This window comes from Prionailurus bengalensis, chromosome F2 (assembly GCF_016509475.1).
Source record: "Prionailurus bengalensis isolate Pbe53 chromosome F2, Fcat_Pben_1.1_paternal_pri, whole genome shotgun sequence".
NCBI lineage: Eukaryota > Metazoa > Chordata > Mammalia > Carnivora > Felidae > Prionailurus > Prionailurus bengalensis.
Window position 1 is genome coordinate 34,123,343 of NC_057353.1, and position 16,032 is coordinate 34,139,374.

The 16,032-nt window shown below is 36.2% G+C and overlaps 1 protein-coding gene and 1 pseudogene across 7 annotated transcripts in view; one reads left to right on the forward strand and one right to left on the reverse strand.

Annotated features, from left to right (window-relative positions):
• The window catches only part of WWP1 (WW domain containing E3 ubiquitin protein ligase 1), a 142,059-nt gene that overhangs the window by 17,179 nt on the left and 108,848 nt on the right, over positions 1-16,032 (forward strand). For 4 of the 7 annotated variants that reach the window (XM_043601311.1, XM_043601306.1, XM_043601312.1 and 1 more), the window contains exon 2: positions 6,595-6,690. The exons of 1 other annotated variant lie outside the window; for it this stretch is intronic. The gene's annotated coding sequence lies outside the window, so the exon portion shown is untranslated. Of the gene's footprint in view, positions 1-6,594; positions 6,691-8,218; positions 8,322-16,032 lie in introns of all 7 variants that reach the window. 2 more of the 7 variants (XM_043601307.1, XM_043601310.1) reach the window with 1 other exon arrangement.
• On the reverse strand, positions 10,922-14,505 carry LOC122496120 (annotated as a pseudogene).

The following is a 16,032-nucleotide window of genomic DNA, read 5'->3' on the forward strand; positions in this document are numbered from 1 at the left end:
TCCTGGAAGGAATAGGTAGAGGTAGCCACAGTTTGGACATGGAAGATGAGGGGAGATATTTCAGTAGACTGCTGAGGCAGCAACCAAATTGCAAGGGTAGAGAAGTGAGTAGGAGGTGAGAAGGAAGGGTGGCTATTCTTTTGAGAAGACAGGGTTTTTTTTTCCCCCTCCTTTTTTATTGCCATTCTTTTTTTTTTTCTTCTTCTTATTGCACTTGTTTCATCTGGTTTGCTTTTTGTTTGTTTTAATAAAACATGAGCCCCATGCTCATGCTAAAGGAGAGTTGGTTATGAATGCGAAGTGGGGGAAGCCCTATCCTAGGAAGTGAAAGTGGTGTTAAGCACTTAATCACTTTGGAAAGTAGGAGGGTATACTTCATTTTTAAAGACATAACTTGGACAGGATTGCATGTAGTATAATTTTATAAGAATCTCTGTCAGAAGTTATTTAAAGTAGGTGGGGTAAGGGTCTCAAAAGGCTATAGTATTAAGTTTGAAAAGGGTAATCTCAGTGTTCAGAAAAATTAACTGATAAATTGCAGTAAATATAGTAAGACTATATATATTTTTCTGTAAATGTCTTTTTTTTTTTTTTTACTGTTTCTCATATTTAATATTGCTTTTTTAAAGTTTATTTTTGAGAGACAGAGCGAGTGGGAGAGGGGCAGAGAGAGATGAGGAGGGAGAGAATCCCAAGCAGGCTCTGTACTGTCAGCACAGAGTCTGATGTGGGGCTGCTCCAGCTCATGAACTGTTGAGATCATGACCTGAGCCAAAACCAAGAGTTGGACGTTTAACTGACTGAGCCACCCAGTCCTCCCTCTCATCTGTTATATTTTTAATAATTTGGCATTTATACAGCACTTTGTAAGTCACAAAATAGTTACATGGATCTCACCTAGGCCATTTGCTGCTTAGGTTAAATTACTTGTCCAAGGTCTTGTCAGTTTATTTATTAAGCATTTATTGTGTGCTGGGTATTTTTCTTAGTGCTTTGTCAATGTTAACTCGTTAACTCAAGGTAGGTATTGTTACCTTCTTCATTTTATAGACGTAAAAACTGAGGCATTATGAGGTAAAGGAGCTTGCCAAAAGTTGAACATAGTAGTCAAGTGGGGCTAAGATTTGAATCTAGGCAGTCTGGTTGCAGAATTTACACTCTTAACCACTGTTTCACTGCCTCTTAGTAAATGTGGGAGTAGAAATTCAAATCCAAATTCAAACTAGACTTTGGTAAATGATAGTTTCTTATTTTCAGTCTCCCCTTATGTACCCCTTCTTCACCTTATTAGAAATACTTGGACCACCAGGCACAGTGAAAGCCTTCTATAAGTGACAGTTTCGTTGTTGACAGGACTGGATTTGTGTTTCTTGTAACTTCAAACATTACTAGTTATTTAGAGTTTTATATTAAGTTTGTAGTAAAGGTACTTTTTAAAAAATTTGTTAACCTGTGACTTTGAAAAGAGCAAAATGGTACTTTTATCAGCTCAGGATAGAAATATCTTTGATATTTGATCCTCTGGACTGGGCTTTGTTGTGGTGTGTCATAGCTACTGCTAATTTAACCTCTAGTTTACTGTTTAAATTCTCTTTTTAATTATTTATTACTTTTTTTGGAAGGAATTTGCATTCCATATAGGCAAGAAGACCCTGTACGTTTTGCTGGCTGGAACTTTATATGAAACGCATTTTGTTTGAAAGGATGGGTGGTTAGTTTTGCCTTGGATAGGTAACTATCTTGTAATTATTTCTCAGATTAAGTTACTGTGATCATGGTTGTGCTTTGACTGGAGGCTTGCTACCTGTGATATACAAGGCTGATTTGAAGGCAAGGATGGAATTTGAATTAACCAGAATCCAGAAGGAACTTAATTAGAATGAGAAAGACAATTGAGTCAAATAGTTTAACTAGCTATTGGACCTGAATTTCTGTAAATAGAGTGAATTTTATGTGAAGAGCAATGAGGAAGTAAATTGCAGGAAATTAATGGGCAGCTGTTAGTAAGGGTGTGTGCCATGATAATATGAGGAGACATAGGTTAAATTCAGCAAGGCTTCTGACTACCTCATAACATTCACATTGTTCACTATGAATGTTTGTTGATCTGAAGAAGGGAAAGAAGTTTGTATTAACTATATAACCATGACTTTAGATTGGTCACAGAGTAATTTTGAGAGCAAGAAATTCACATAGTTTGGAAATGGTTAAATTTGGCGATAAGAGAATCTACAGATAGATCAAGGTTTAGTGCTTAGAAAATTAAAATTATGTGTATAGTACATTTCAACGTAAGATTTTTATTTTGTTTTTGTTTATTAGCTTGAAGTGGCAGCAGAAAATATTAATGAGAGCATTTTGAGAAGTTTATTGTAAAGCAGATTTTCTGTGTAATTGAGAGAAATGACACTTAAAAGGTACAGTTGAATATAAATTCACTGTACACAAGAAAATGAGATAATAAAATAGGGAGAGAATGAATTTATGAAAGGGGAGATGTGAGATATATCTAGGGGGAATAAAGCCAAGAAAAGAGGACTAGATTTGTGTTGGTGGAAAAGTAGAGGTAAAAATGGGAGGAAAAATGAAAACAGAACCAAAAAGTTTGGGGAAAATTAATGTATTTGCCTCCTCTGGTTGAAAATCTGAAATTGAGTGAAGATATCAAATAATGAGCTGGAGATACTGATTGAGGAATTTTGACATTTTGAACATAAATACATTTTTCTCATTAAAAAAAAACAACAAAAAACTTCTTGTGCTCCTGTAAAGTTCCATAATACAGTGCACTAAAAGGAACTTTGAAATTGAAAGTACAGAAGGATGGAGGAAAGATGAGTTTATTAGAGCCTGTGATTAGATAGTCATTTTTAGATTAAAATAAACCCCAAACTATAGTCAGAAATTAAAAAGTACATGTAGATGCCCATCTTTTTTTTTTTTTTAATTTTTTTTTTTTCAACGTTTATTTATTTTGGGGACAGAGAGAGACAGAGCATGAACGGGGGAGGGGCAGAGAGAGAGGGAGACACAGAATCAGAAACAGGCTCCAGGCTCTGAGCCATCAGCCCAGAGCCCGATGCAGGGCTCGAACTCACGGACCGTGAGATCGTGACCTGGCTGAAGTCGGACGCTTAACCGACTGCGCCACCCAGGCGCCCCTAGATGCCCATCTTTATTTGTCCTTTGGCAGATACTGCCAAGTATTTTTAAAGTCACTGGAATGACACAGTTTAAAAGTGTTAATTCTTTTTTACTCAGTGGCACTTGTAAATTATCAGGAGTGTGTTGTTTTGCATTAAAGAGGATTAGTGAGTGATACATAGATAGGTCTGTGTGGACAAGTAAACTTATTAAGAAATCAGCTAGCTTTCATGGGGCAACTGGGTGGCTCAATTAGTTAAGCGATTCTTTGTCTCTTTGTGTGGACTCCTGCTTTTGGCTCAGGTCATGATCTCATGGTTCATAAGTTTGAGCCCTATGTTGGGCTCTGTGCTGACAGCATGGAGCCTGCTTTGGATTTTCTCTGCACGCCCCCCCGCCCCTCTGTGGTGTGCGCACTCTCTCTCTCTCTCAAAATAAATAAATAAGCTTAAAAAAAAATAGAAATGTATGTGAAAGTTTGAAACTGTGAAGTGCTATGAAAACATAAAATAGTGATGATACTATTGTAGGATTTTTTTTTTTACCTCAATAGCCGAGTTCATTGTCTCACTGCTTTGATGAATGAAGAGGTGGACACAAAATGAGAAGCAGGCAAAATTTTATTAGAGTGTAAGATCAGAAGGAAAGCTCTCTAAGGTTCTAGCTGCCTCCCCGTGTCCCCCCCCCCCCCTTTCTTCCCCTTTGTTCCTTCTCAGGTTTTACCTTTATTGGCTGGATAACTCTAGGTGCTAGGTTGTCCATTCCTGATTGGCTCGATTGCATTGTATGAGGGGTGGTCTATGGCCATACCGTTCCTTGTTGGTCATAGGTTTTATGGTCCACTTATTTTTAGTCAGGTCTTTTGTCAAATTTCTGAGGAAAACCTGAGGGGGAGTAGGTGGTGTCTGTTATATTCTTAAGAAGGACCTTACGCCTGAGGGGGTTTGCTGTAGTCCGACATTCCTGGCATTGTTCCAAAAAATGTGTTTTTCCCCACCCAGGGATGTCAGGTCCTCATCTTTCCCTCTCTGCCTATTTTATCCTGTCTTTTCCCTATCATGATATTGCCACTAGGCACTGGTGGGAAGAAGGGGAGCTGGAGGGACTGGAGGCAGATTGTTAAGTGGACAGATTGTAGAGGGAGCATGCAGTGGTACAGCTATGGGGTCAGCCCTGCTGGTCAGTGGAATGAGATCGACTTGTGGGATACAAGGCCAAGGTGTTGTTGGCATAGATGTTGAGACAGGAGTGGGGATGATGGTGTAGTATGGGGAAGAACTGTGGGCCTGAATAGGAACTTGGAAATGCCTTTAAATGCCTTTGGATCCTTACGAGACCACAGGGGCAGTTATTTGGAGTTTAGTGAAACTAAACAATTCTGAGGGCTAAAAGGCACTGGGTGTCAAGAAAGCTTCTTGCTCCTTCCTCTACCCTTTGCCCAACATGTAGTCCCAGTGGCATTGAAGCCCACTGATGAGTTGTCCCTGTAAAGTTGATTTTTCCTTTCTAATTATTTAGGTCATACAGAAATATAAAATTTAATGGGATTGTGCTTTATTGTAACAGGATTCTGTAAGAACAATCTCTTTGAGGTACATCAAAAAAGCTGCCTACACAGAACCATTATACTGTTTACTAAGGTTACCAAATACCCACCCCAGTGTGTCCCGAAGCAAGAGGTTTCCCAGGGAGCAGAACTAAACACTGAATGGTCCTGGAAAGTCAGTATGAGTCACCTTCTTATTTACTCTCTCCCATTTTATAAATTCATTGAAATGACCAATAATATCTTTTTATGAATGATCCTTATGTAGAAGTAACATTCTTGTATTATTTAAAATTAAATCTTCTATTTTGTAGCTTATGCTTTTATGAAATACTTCTGCTTTAGAGTTGCTAAATCTTGGATATTTTAGGGGCAGGGAAGCTGTTTTTTTCATCTATATCTTTGCCACTTCCAGTGAGTTTTAGATTTTGTGCAGTTGATATAATAGCTTTGCCTGAATACAGGCTTTCTAACCTTCCAAGTTCCACATTCATTAGATGAAACATCTCTGGCATCTGATTATGTACCATCCTATCTTGTTACTGAAGTGTTTACTATGTGTTAATATTGTCTTCAAAACTAGGCTAAGTATTCACTGGAACTTTGTCTTCTACAGTTTTTGTGTTCTTGCCATGCCCACTTTGCAGACTAGGTAGTACGTAAGCACGTTTATTAATTGATTCAGGTAGATAGATATGTGACAGTTTTCTGGCTTTTCCAAGCCTTGATGCTGTGTGTAGCATGCAAAATGGATCAGATTTGTTTTTCTTTTTTCTTAAAAGTTGCCTTCTAAGTCAGTTGCTTCTGACTTAAGGATGACATCTTGAAGTAAGCAGGCAATTGAGATATATCTTCTAAGTGAGGATTTGATAGACCAATAACCTTGGAGGACTGGAAGCATAGTTCGTTATCTACATTCTGGACTCTTCTTTTCTTTGTAGTCGAATAATAATGAACTCTTCTACAATTCCGTGGCATTTTTAAAGGATTGAGCTGGACATAATCAGCTTCCATATAATTGGCCATATCCTCTGGGTATAAGTTGTAACCTAAATTCATTTGGATGAATAACCAGTTTGCTCAAAAATTTGTTAACAAACTCAAAGTTTTGTTTTTGCCTTTTGCCACAACTGGCCACACAGATGTTAAGTGGTAGAATTGGAAATGAAATCAAAATAGTATGACTGTGGAATTGGCTCTTAAGCTTTGTACTGCATTGTCTCCCACAATTTGTTCTTCTTATCCTTATCCTGGTTATGGCACCCTCATCCACCCAGATAGTGAAATGGGAAGTTTTGGTAGTTCAGAATCCTTTGTAACCCTCAGCTATCCCATAACCATCTGGTTAAAGATCTTATATATAGCCTGAGTCCCCCCCCTCCTCCCACCCCGCCCACCACCACTCCCAGTGCTCTGATTCAGATAAACTCAGTATTTTAGATCTAACCCTGCTGCTGCCAGAGTTATTCCCCTCAAATGTGATTCTTGTTATTGAAACCCTTTGGTGTCTTATCAGTTACCTTTATGATAAACTTTAAACTACTACGCTTGGTATATTTTGAATACCATGTAAACTATTCCATAGGATCCTGTGCAGTTTAGATTACTCAGTTTGCCTGTTAACCTTATTACTTGACACTATCCCTACCTTCCATTCTCCAGCCATTCTAATAGTTCTCTGAATGCACCATAATTTCTGTAATTTTCTCTTGGAGAATTATACTTCAAGAAACAGTTCATTCAAAGGAAGACACAGTTCATTCAAAGATACCTTCTCTGTGAACTGTCTCCTGATTCTAATAGTTTGGATTATCCACTTTTTCTTGTGTGCCCCAGATGTTCTACTTTACATTTTGCATCTATTTTAGTAACTGTAACACTGAAAGGTATTTATTTGTTTACAGGTTTGTCTCCTCACTAGACTATGAGCTCCTTGAAAGAAGGAATCCTGTCTTACTCATCTTTATATCCCCAGTGTCTAGCACAGCTCCTGGTACATAGTAAGTGATTAGCAACTTCTTTTTTGAGTAAGACTATATTTTAACACTCTTAACTCCACATATTGACAGTTACTTATACTGATCTAGACCTATATTGTCATAACAAAATATGATTGTAGACTTTTAACACTTTTGAGGCACAATTTCCTCATCCGTAAGATGAGACTAGTACCCCCCCTACTCATACAATGTTATTGTAATACCGGATTAAAGAATATATATAGCAGTGCATTGTATTTTAAGTGTCATTCAACTTTATGTTGTTAAGTGTGGGAACTAATCGTATGTTGAAATTGATCATTTTATTTGCTGTGTTCCTTTTAAGGCAAAATGGTACCATTTTTGAACCATTTCTGTCATGTTTTGCAGTTACTGATTACCAGAAGCATGTACTCAAAATAACAAACCCTATGCCTGTTTATCTTTTTTGCTCTGCAGTTACCTTTCTATCTAATTGACTAATAAAGACCCTCAATTTTCTTTTAATCTGCTTCCAAATGAATTAACATCTTCACCTTTCCTTAGATCCCTCATCCATTGTTCAGAGGAAGAAGTGTCTTTTTCTTGGAAGACTAATCACATCATCTGTGACAGCTATGCCTTTCCCTTTTTTTTCCCTCGCAGGCTATAGACATCATACTCGATGGATTAGTGATCTACGCTTTACCTACTTTCTTGCCTTCCATGCATTCTTTAAATTTTTAGAAGTTCTGTAATTTTAACATGCCAGATTATATGTAATATATGGAAGTTAATAATAAAAACAAACATTTGGGAACCAACCACTCAAGAAGTAGGTCAGTACCTACACAGTTAAAGAGCTACCTGTGAGCACGTCTGTAACTGCATGGTCCTGTCTTTCTCCGATCCCTGAAGTAACTGCTGTTCTGAATTTTTTTTTATTCCAATTTTTTTATCTCTTCTTTTCCTTAGTTGCATTACCACAAATGTATTTTTTTTTTGTTTTGAGTATAATAAATGTTCTTTTTATAGCCTTTGTAAACCTTGCACAAAAGGCATTTTAGTATAGAGGAAAACCTAATTTACAAATCTTTATACGTTCCAGAGAAAATATTCAAGTATCATAAAAGAATACACAGGAAAATTTCAGTGTGCACATTCATATTTATAATTAAATAATCATGGAGACTTACTTTTGGGCTGTGCTTATTGCCTCACCATATACAAAATGAAGTGCCTTATCCAGAGGACAGAAATATAGCAGAAGTATTCTCACATATTAGTTTCTTTAGTTTGTGCAGAAATGTTTCCATTAGATTCATAGTGTACTCCTTGGAAGAGTGACAGTTTGTCATTTGATTGCCTTTGGACCTTAGCAGTTCTTTAATGGGCTTCATTCAGTTTGTTGATTGTATAAGCATTTGAGACTCAGAATCCACAATGCCACCATGTTTTTGGATTTCTTTTTCAATCATGGAAGTGTGGCATTTTCAAAGGAATTGCATAGCAAAAGATGAAGTCATGATAGCTGCCAAAAGAATTCATTTCTTTTTTCTTTGTGTTTAAGAGTTGGAAGTATTTCTTGATGACCTCAGTTTAGAATGTTAAATCTTAGACGTGGGACTGAGTAAGAGGAAGATGACCTCAGTGGAGAGTGTTAAATCTTAAAGGTGGGACTGAGTGAGGCTCAGAACTCCATTTGTCTTTTTTTTTTCATTCACTATTACGTTTCTAAGACCCATTCAATGTTGTTGCCTGCAACTGTAGTTCATTCATTCTCATTGCTGTATAATGTTCCATTATTTGAGTTAGCCTAATTAACTTAACCATTTTTCTACCAGTGGACATTTGAGTATCAGGTTTTTTTGTTGTTATTTTGAAGTATGTTTACACTTGGCACACAGGTAAAAATTTTTCGTATTATATATCTAGAATTGTTAATTGAAGGATATGCAAATGTTCAACTTTATATGATAATGCCAAATTGTTTTCCAGTGATTGTACCAATTTTAACACCTACCAGCAGGATTTTACCAATTTAAACACCTAGTCACAGTGGGGTACTTGAGTGGCTTAGTTGGTTAAGCCTTTACTTCTGCTCAGGTCATGATCGCATGGCTCGTAAGTTCGAGCCCCACATCAGGCTCTGTGCTGACAGCTCAGAGCCTGGAGCCTGCTTTGGATTCTGTGTCTCCTTCTCTCTCTACCCCTGTCATGCTCATGCTCTTTCTCTCTCTCAAAAATAAACAAACATTTGAAAAAAAAATGAAACACCTAGCAGCAGTGTATAAGAGCCACCATTGCTTTACTTTTTTTTTTTTATTTTTTTTTTATTATTTGGTACTGTCAACATTTCTAGTTTTTATCATTCTAGTGAGTTTAAAAATAACATTTCGTGTGGTCTTGAGTTTCTGTGATGAATAATAAGATTCTGCATCTTTTCATGTACAGATTGACCTTACGAGTTTCCTTATTCTATAAAATTCCTGTGCAGGCTTTTTGCCCATTTGACTACTTGTGTTGTTTTATCTTATTTTTTATAGAATTTCTCATATAATTTAAATACTAATCTTTAATCAGCTTTATGTTTTATAAATATCTTACAATTTATAGACTGTCTTTTAGTTTGTTTATAATATTTTATGATAAACAGAAGTTCTTGGTTTCTACATAGTAAAAATATTTACACTTTGCTTTTTTGGTTAGTAAGTTTAAGAAATCCTTCTGTTCTGGGAGGGCACAAAACAGTTTTCTGCTCTAATTTCTTCTAAAAATTTTAAAGTTTTCCTTTCGTATGTACATCACTAGTCTATCTTGAATTGATGTTGTATATGATGTAAAGTGAGGATCCAATTTAATTTTTCCATATAGGTAATTTCAGTATTATTTAGTAGTCCCTCTTTTCCACAGATCTGCATTGTTATGTCTGTTACATGAGGATGTCCTTACATACCTTGGTCTATTTTGGGGCTCCCATTTCATTTCATTTATTTTATCTTGTTTATCTTGTTTTATTTACCTTCTATCAGTCTTGGCAGGCGTTTGTTTGTTTTAGTGTTCTTTTATTAAAATAATTTTTTTAATGTTTATTTATTTTTGAGAGAGACAAAGAGAGAGCACAAACAGGGGAGGGGCAGAGAAAGAGGGAGACACAGAATCTGAGGCAGGCTCCAGGCTCTGAGCTGTCAGCACAGAGCCAGACACAGGGCTTAAAATCACGAACTGCAAGATTATGACCTGAGGCGGGGTCAGACACTCAACTGACTGAGCCACCCAGGTGCCCCTGTTTTAGTGTTTTCTAAGAACTCTGACTCTGTTGATTCTTTCTGTCACCTTTTTTCTATTTCATCAGTTTCTGTTCTTTATTATTCCATACTTTTTTGGGGTTTTTGCTGTTAATTTCTTTCTAACTTAACAGATTGACCTATTATTAATTTTCAACCATTTTTCTTTCCCTAGTATAAGTTTTTAAGGCTATAGATTTGCCTCTAAGTTGACTTTTCTTGTATCCCACAAATTTTTATATAGTATGTTTGTTATCTTCCAGTTCTTGTTTTTTTTTTTTAATTTTTCAGCATGACTTCTTCTAACCTATGAAATATTTAGAAGTTTTTTTTCTCTATTTGTGTTTTTTAAAATTTTTCTTCCATTATTGATTTTTTAACTTAATTGTATATGATCAAAGCTTGGGAACAATATGATTGATATATATTCTTTGAAATTCAGTGAGATTTTCATTAGCTTCCAGTATATGTATTAGTTTTCTGTATGCCTCATATATGCTTGAGAAATGTTTCTTCTTTCTTTCTTTCTTTCTTTCTTTCTTTCTTTTTCAAGAGTGAGCACGGAGGGGGACAGAGAGGGAGAGAGAACCTTAAGCAGGCTCTGCGCCCAATATGAAACCTGGGCGGGGCTTGATCTTGCCACCTTGAGATCATGACCTGAGCCAAAATCGAGTTGCACGCCTAACTGAGCCACCCAGGTGCCCCAAGAATGTTTATTTTCTAATTGTTTGGTATATGATTCTGTTTAAGTTCTGCTTATTCATTTTGTTTTTATTTTTATTTTTGGCCTATGAAAAATTGGAGTGTGTTGAAATCACCCATGACAATGCCAATATGTCAGTTTCATATTGTAGTTCTAAAAATCCTTTGAGGCTTTTTTTTCCCTTGCCAAGAGATGGTGAATTTTATTTTGTCTGGATAAATATTTGATTTGCTTAGGAATGTTTCAGGGCAGTAAGATAGGAAAAAGCACAGGAAGTAGAGGTCTATTCTGAATAATCCTTTCCCCTCATTTTAATCTTATTCATCAGAGAGAGCGGCATATTTTCAGTACTACACTTATAGGCTGGATTCTTCAGGTCTTTGGCTCAGGTGCAGAGTTGGAATTTTGATCCTTTTAGCATGTTTCCTTTCAGACTCCTTCCATTTGTCTTTGTTCCCTTCCTATCTTGGGCCATGCTGGAGTTCCCACTTCTACCTTTTTGGACACTCACCCCATCTAGTTTATTTTCATCTTCCCAGGTTCATCCTTCCTGAGATGATAGAGCTGGAGCTACTTTCGCCCCATGCCTTGTAGGAGATTGCTGCTCTGTTTGAGCTCTGAAATCAGCACAAGGATTAGCACTTCACCAAGCTTCCTCTTTTAATGGAGGGGACAGCATTACCTTCAGCAGCTAATCAGGTTTGGGTGGATTAGAAGTTGGAGAGTGGCAGTCTTCTGCCTTACTATTTTATTTTCCAGACATCTCACTTTCTCTCCTTCATGCATCCTGCTCTGACTTCTGACAGATGCAGCTGAAGTCCCAGTTTGAGATGACTCACTTCCTGTCCTTGACCATTCTTGTTCTGGAGTTTCTTTGCCTTGCCAGTTTGAGTGTCTCTCCTAGGGCTGTCATTCTAGTTTGGGTTCATCTAACTGATGCTGCATTGTCTCCTGTTCCTTCTGTAGCTGCTTTTTTACTTCTTATTATTCTGTTATAGCTGGGTCAATAGGCTTTGCTGCTCCAAACATAGAAGCTGCTCCACTAAACTGGGAGGTGCCAGCCAAGGAGTCCTCTTCCTTAGGAATACTCTGCAGCTTTAGATTCAGTTCGGTTCTTTGGGAGAGACCTCTGTCATCATGTCTCTAATCATCCCCAGAATAATTGTCTTTGGAGCTCCTCACTGACCATCATGTCTATCATATTGGTCTTCATGGTGGTCCCACTCCCTCTGTAGTCATCATCCCTTAGTAGCCACTACCACATTCACTTCTGCTGCCGTTTATCCTGGAGCCATAGCTTCAATCATAGTCTCTGCTGTGTTGGTCATTTTAGCAATCCTGGCCTCCATAATGATCATGATATTTGTCTTCACAGCTGCCATCACCTCTTCTAGGTAGTCATCCAAGCTGTGTGTTTGGATGTTTTCTGAGAATCCTGATTTCTTCCTCAGCCAGAAGAAAAACCATCCTTGTCTTTAACTTGAGCTTGATCAGGAGTATCCATTGGAATTTTGTTAACCAGAAACTCTTCATTGAGGGCATTGAGCAAAGAAGGCAAGTTCTCAAACTCCACATAGTCAAAACCTTTCAATCTCTTTGAGTTGCTGGGTTCACATGGTAAATGCACTGCACTGATAGTTAATCCTCTAAAGAATTCCTTAATGGAGACTTCTGTCACATCACCAGTTGTGTTTCCTAGAAAAGTGGTATAGAGTAGCAATTTGGGAAGATGGCTCTGGTCAATAATGGGTTGCCAGGCAGCCTGTAGAGCAGTGGTCAGGATGCAGTGATTAGTTGGAGGTGCCTTATACATGCTGTTATCATTACTGTATCAAGTGGTTGATACATCTTCCAGATCAGTCCCACTTACTGGTTTGGAGACAGGGATGCTTCCGCCACCAGTGCTGTCATCCTTAGCCAGAAAGTCTGTTGGGGAAATGGTCGTCCCCTTCTTTTTTGCTGAGGCTGCTATGTTGGGGAGTATTTTCTTTTAAACATGCAAATTAAAAATTTTATGTCTATTTACTGAATTGAACCTCTTGTCATTTTCTTTGTTCTCCTTAATAATGCTGTTTGTCTGCTTTTATAACTAATCCCACCTTTCTTTTTGTTTATATTTGTCTCATATGTTATTTTCCATATTTTTAAAAATTCTGTCAGTATCTTTACTTGGTAAGTGTCTTTTTTGAAATTATCCATATATATTTGTTGTGATTATTTCTGTATTTGGATTCTCTTTGTGCTTTCTGATAGTTCTGGTTATTTATGCTTTTAAAAATCTGTCTAGACTTTTTATGGATTAGTTGAATTCTTGGGTTTTTTAAATTCTTTTCTACTCTACTAGCTTGGAAATTATACTGTCATTTTTATTTTATGATTGCCCTTGAAATTCTGCTGAGAGTGCAGTGCAGTCTAAAATTAAACCAGATTATAATCCCTCTGCAAGGGATTTACATAATTAGCTCCTATAATAAAATGTTGTTGTTATTTTACTCAGACAATATTTATTTAGATTTACTTGTATGGTTACCAATTTCTTTGCCCATCTTTCCCTTGCCTCTTAGAGCATCCTTCTGTGGTAATTTTATTCATATATGAAACATGTTCTTTAGATTTTCTTAAGGTAAAGATCTACTGTTGATAAACTCTCTTTTGTTTTTTCTGGCAATGTCTTAATGTTTTCCATATTCTCCAAAGAGAGTTTTAGTGGTTGAATAATTTTTGTCTCAGTTCTTTGTAGATATGCTTGTTGTACCTTCTATGCTTTCATTGTTGTTAAGAATTCTGTCACATTATTCTCTTCCTTTGTAATGTCTTCTCTCTGGCTGCTTTTAACATGGTCCTTTGTTGGTGTCCTGCAGTTTCACTACTGTGTGGCCATATGTGAATGTCTTTATTTTTATCCCACCTCTTTTACATATACATATACATATACATATACATATACATATACATATACATATACATATGCATATGCATATACACATACACATACACATACATATATGTACATATATGCATGCTGTATTTCTTAGAATTGTGGATAAATGTCTTTCATTGTTTCTAGAAAATTAAGTCACTTTCTCTCCTTCATTTTCTGGAATATGAATAGAAATATATGTCAAATTACTTTCATGTCTTTTAGCCTTTCTTTGGTATTTTCCATCTGTTTATTTCAGTACTTACTTGTTAATGACTTTCGCAGATTTATATTCAAATTTACTGATTCTTAAGTTCTATCTGGTCTGAATAAACTATAGAATTTAATAATAATATATTGAGATCGTCTCATTAGTTATGACGAATGTGGCATACTGATGTGAGTTTTTATATACCCCACATGGAAGCTGGGTGTGGGGTATATGAGAGCTCCATTATCTTCTCAACTTGTATAAATCTGAAACCATTCTAAAAGAAAGAGTTTAAGCAAATTCTGTCAGGTTTCTTTTTCAAATATGCAATGCTATTTTTCCAAGTCTTTTTGCTTGACCGTGTTTTATCTTTTATTCTTAAAACTAAATTTTTAAAATTTATACTTAATCTATACTATTAATCATCATAATATGTAAAGTCCATGTAGGCTCAGAGAGTATTATTTTTGTTTCTACTCATGGTGACTTGTTTTCTTATAAGTTTGATTTTTTTTTTTTTTTAAACCGTAAGCTCATAACTGGTTGCTCTTTATCTTGGGTAATCACAGTGGCTTAAATTGGGGTCCATTCCTGCGAGCATATGTATATGTTTCTGCTGTGTTACAGGTTATAGCAGACTTGGGTCCTTGCTTCTTGTGGGAGTCTCTGCTCCCTTACCTTGCAACAGACCGAGTGCTTTATCTCTTGATCCCAGTGCTGCTATCAGCATGCACATCCAGGGCAATATTCTAGTTAAAAAAAATGTATTTTTTGCTTACTACTCGCTGTTATATTTCAGCTTAGTTAAAAGGTTTTTTTGTTGTTGTTTTTATGGTTTTTGTTTTGTTTGGTTTTTTTGCTATTATATTCTTGAAAATATAACAGTGTTTGAAAACTATACTGGTTTTAATTTATCCAGGATCTTTTACACTGAAGCAGGAGGACCTTTCAAAATATTTAGTATACCAGCTACTTAAAATTAAAAGCCTTCAGTTTCAAACCTTCACCATTGATTTTCTTCATTGTCCATGGATTATTGAAAGTTTCTATTCCCATTGATTTTCTTCTGTGAATATGACACCTGACATACCTGCAGGTGATGTAATCCTTGAGTTGGTTTTCTCACCTGCAGAATAACAGCATTGGCCTAGATGAGGTTGCAGAATCTGTGAATAAATGTTAACCAAAGTTAATTAATCAAATAGTAAGCAACTGTTTATCTTTTTTTTTTTTAATTTTTTTAAATGTTTTTATTTTATTTTTGAGAGAGAGACACACACACAGTGAGAGTAGGGGAGGGGCAGACAGAGATAGAGACAGAATCTGAAGCAGGCTCCAGGTTCTGAGCTGTCAGCGCAGAGCGCAACATGGGGCTTGAACTCACAGACTGCAAGATCATGACCTGAGTCGAAGTCAGACGCCCAACTGACTGAGCCACCCAGGTGCCCCAACTGTTTATCTTTTTATACACATACACACATATATACAGACACATAATATATGCAACTATAAATAAGTGAAGAGAGAGTATGATGATTTTGAGAGTATTAGATTCCTGAATTTGGGGGAATGATCTAAATGGAGCATAAAAAAGACTACAAACAGGGAAAAACAAGATAAACATTATGTTCATTAATTTCTCTTCATCTTGACTAGAATGTTCCATTTTATCCTTCCTTTAGTGGGTTAAAGGTGGATAGAAATTTAGTCTTAAAATATTTGCCATGGAGAAAAAAGGTGAAGTAGCTCAGCTTTGTATTTTACTTAAAAAGTAAAAACTGAGGTGAAGGAATGAAGTAGAACATGGAAAAAATTAACTATATAAAGAAATGTAAGATTTACTGGAGACAGGATAACAAATGCAATATATAAATCTGAACTAGGTCCTATAGTGAAAAAATATGATAATGCCTTGTTTGTGACAGTCAAAATTATAGAATATGGACTGTATAATAGAGAATAGTAATGTACTGGTTAAATCCCTGAATTTGGTTGTTGTTCTTTTGTTATTTAAGAGCTTTGTATTAGGAAATACACATTGAAGTATTAAAAGGTGAAGTGCCAATTTACTTAGGTGGTTCAGATAAGTAAGCAAGTAAATAAATGAAGTATATCTTATATAATAAAAACTATTTGTATGTTTATTTTTTTATAGACTAACCCTGGATTCTTAGTATCATCACTTATTTTGTCCAAATTGACCTAAATTTGGTTTATTGGCCATATTCTTCTTTAATGCTTATAGTACTAAGTTTTCATTTTA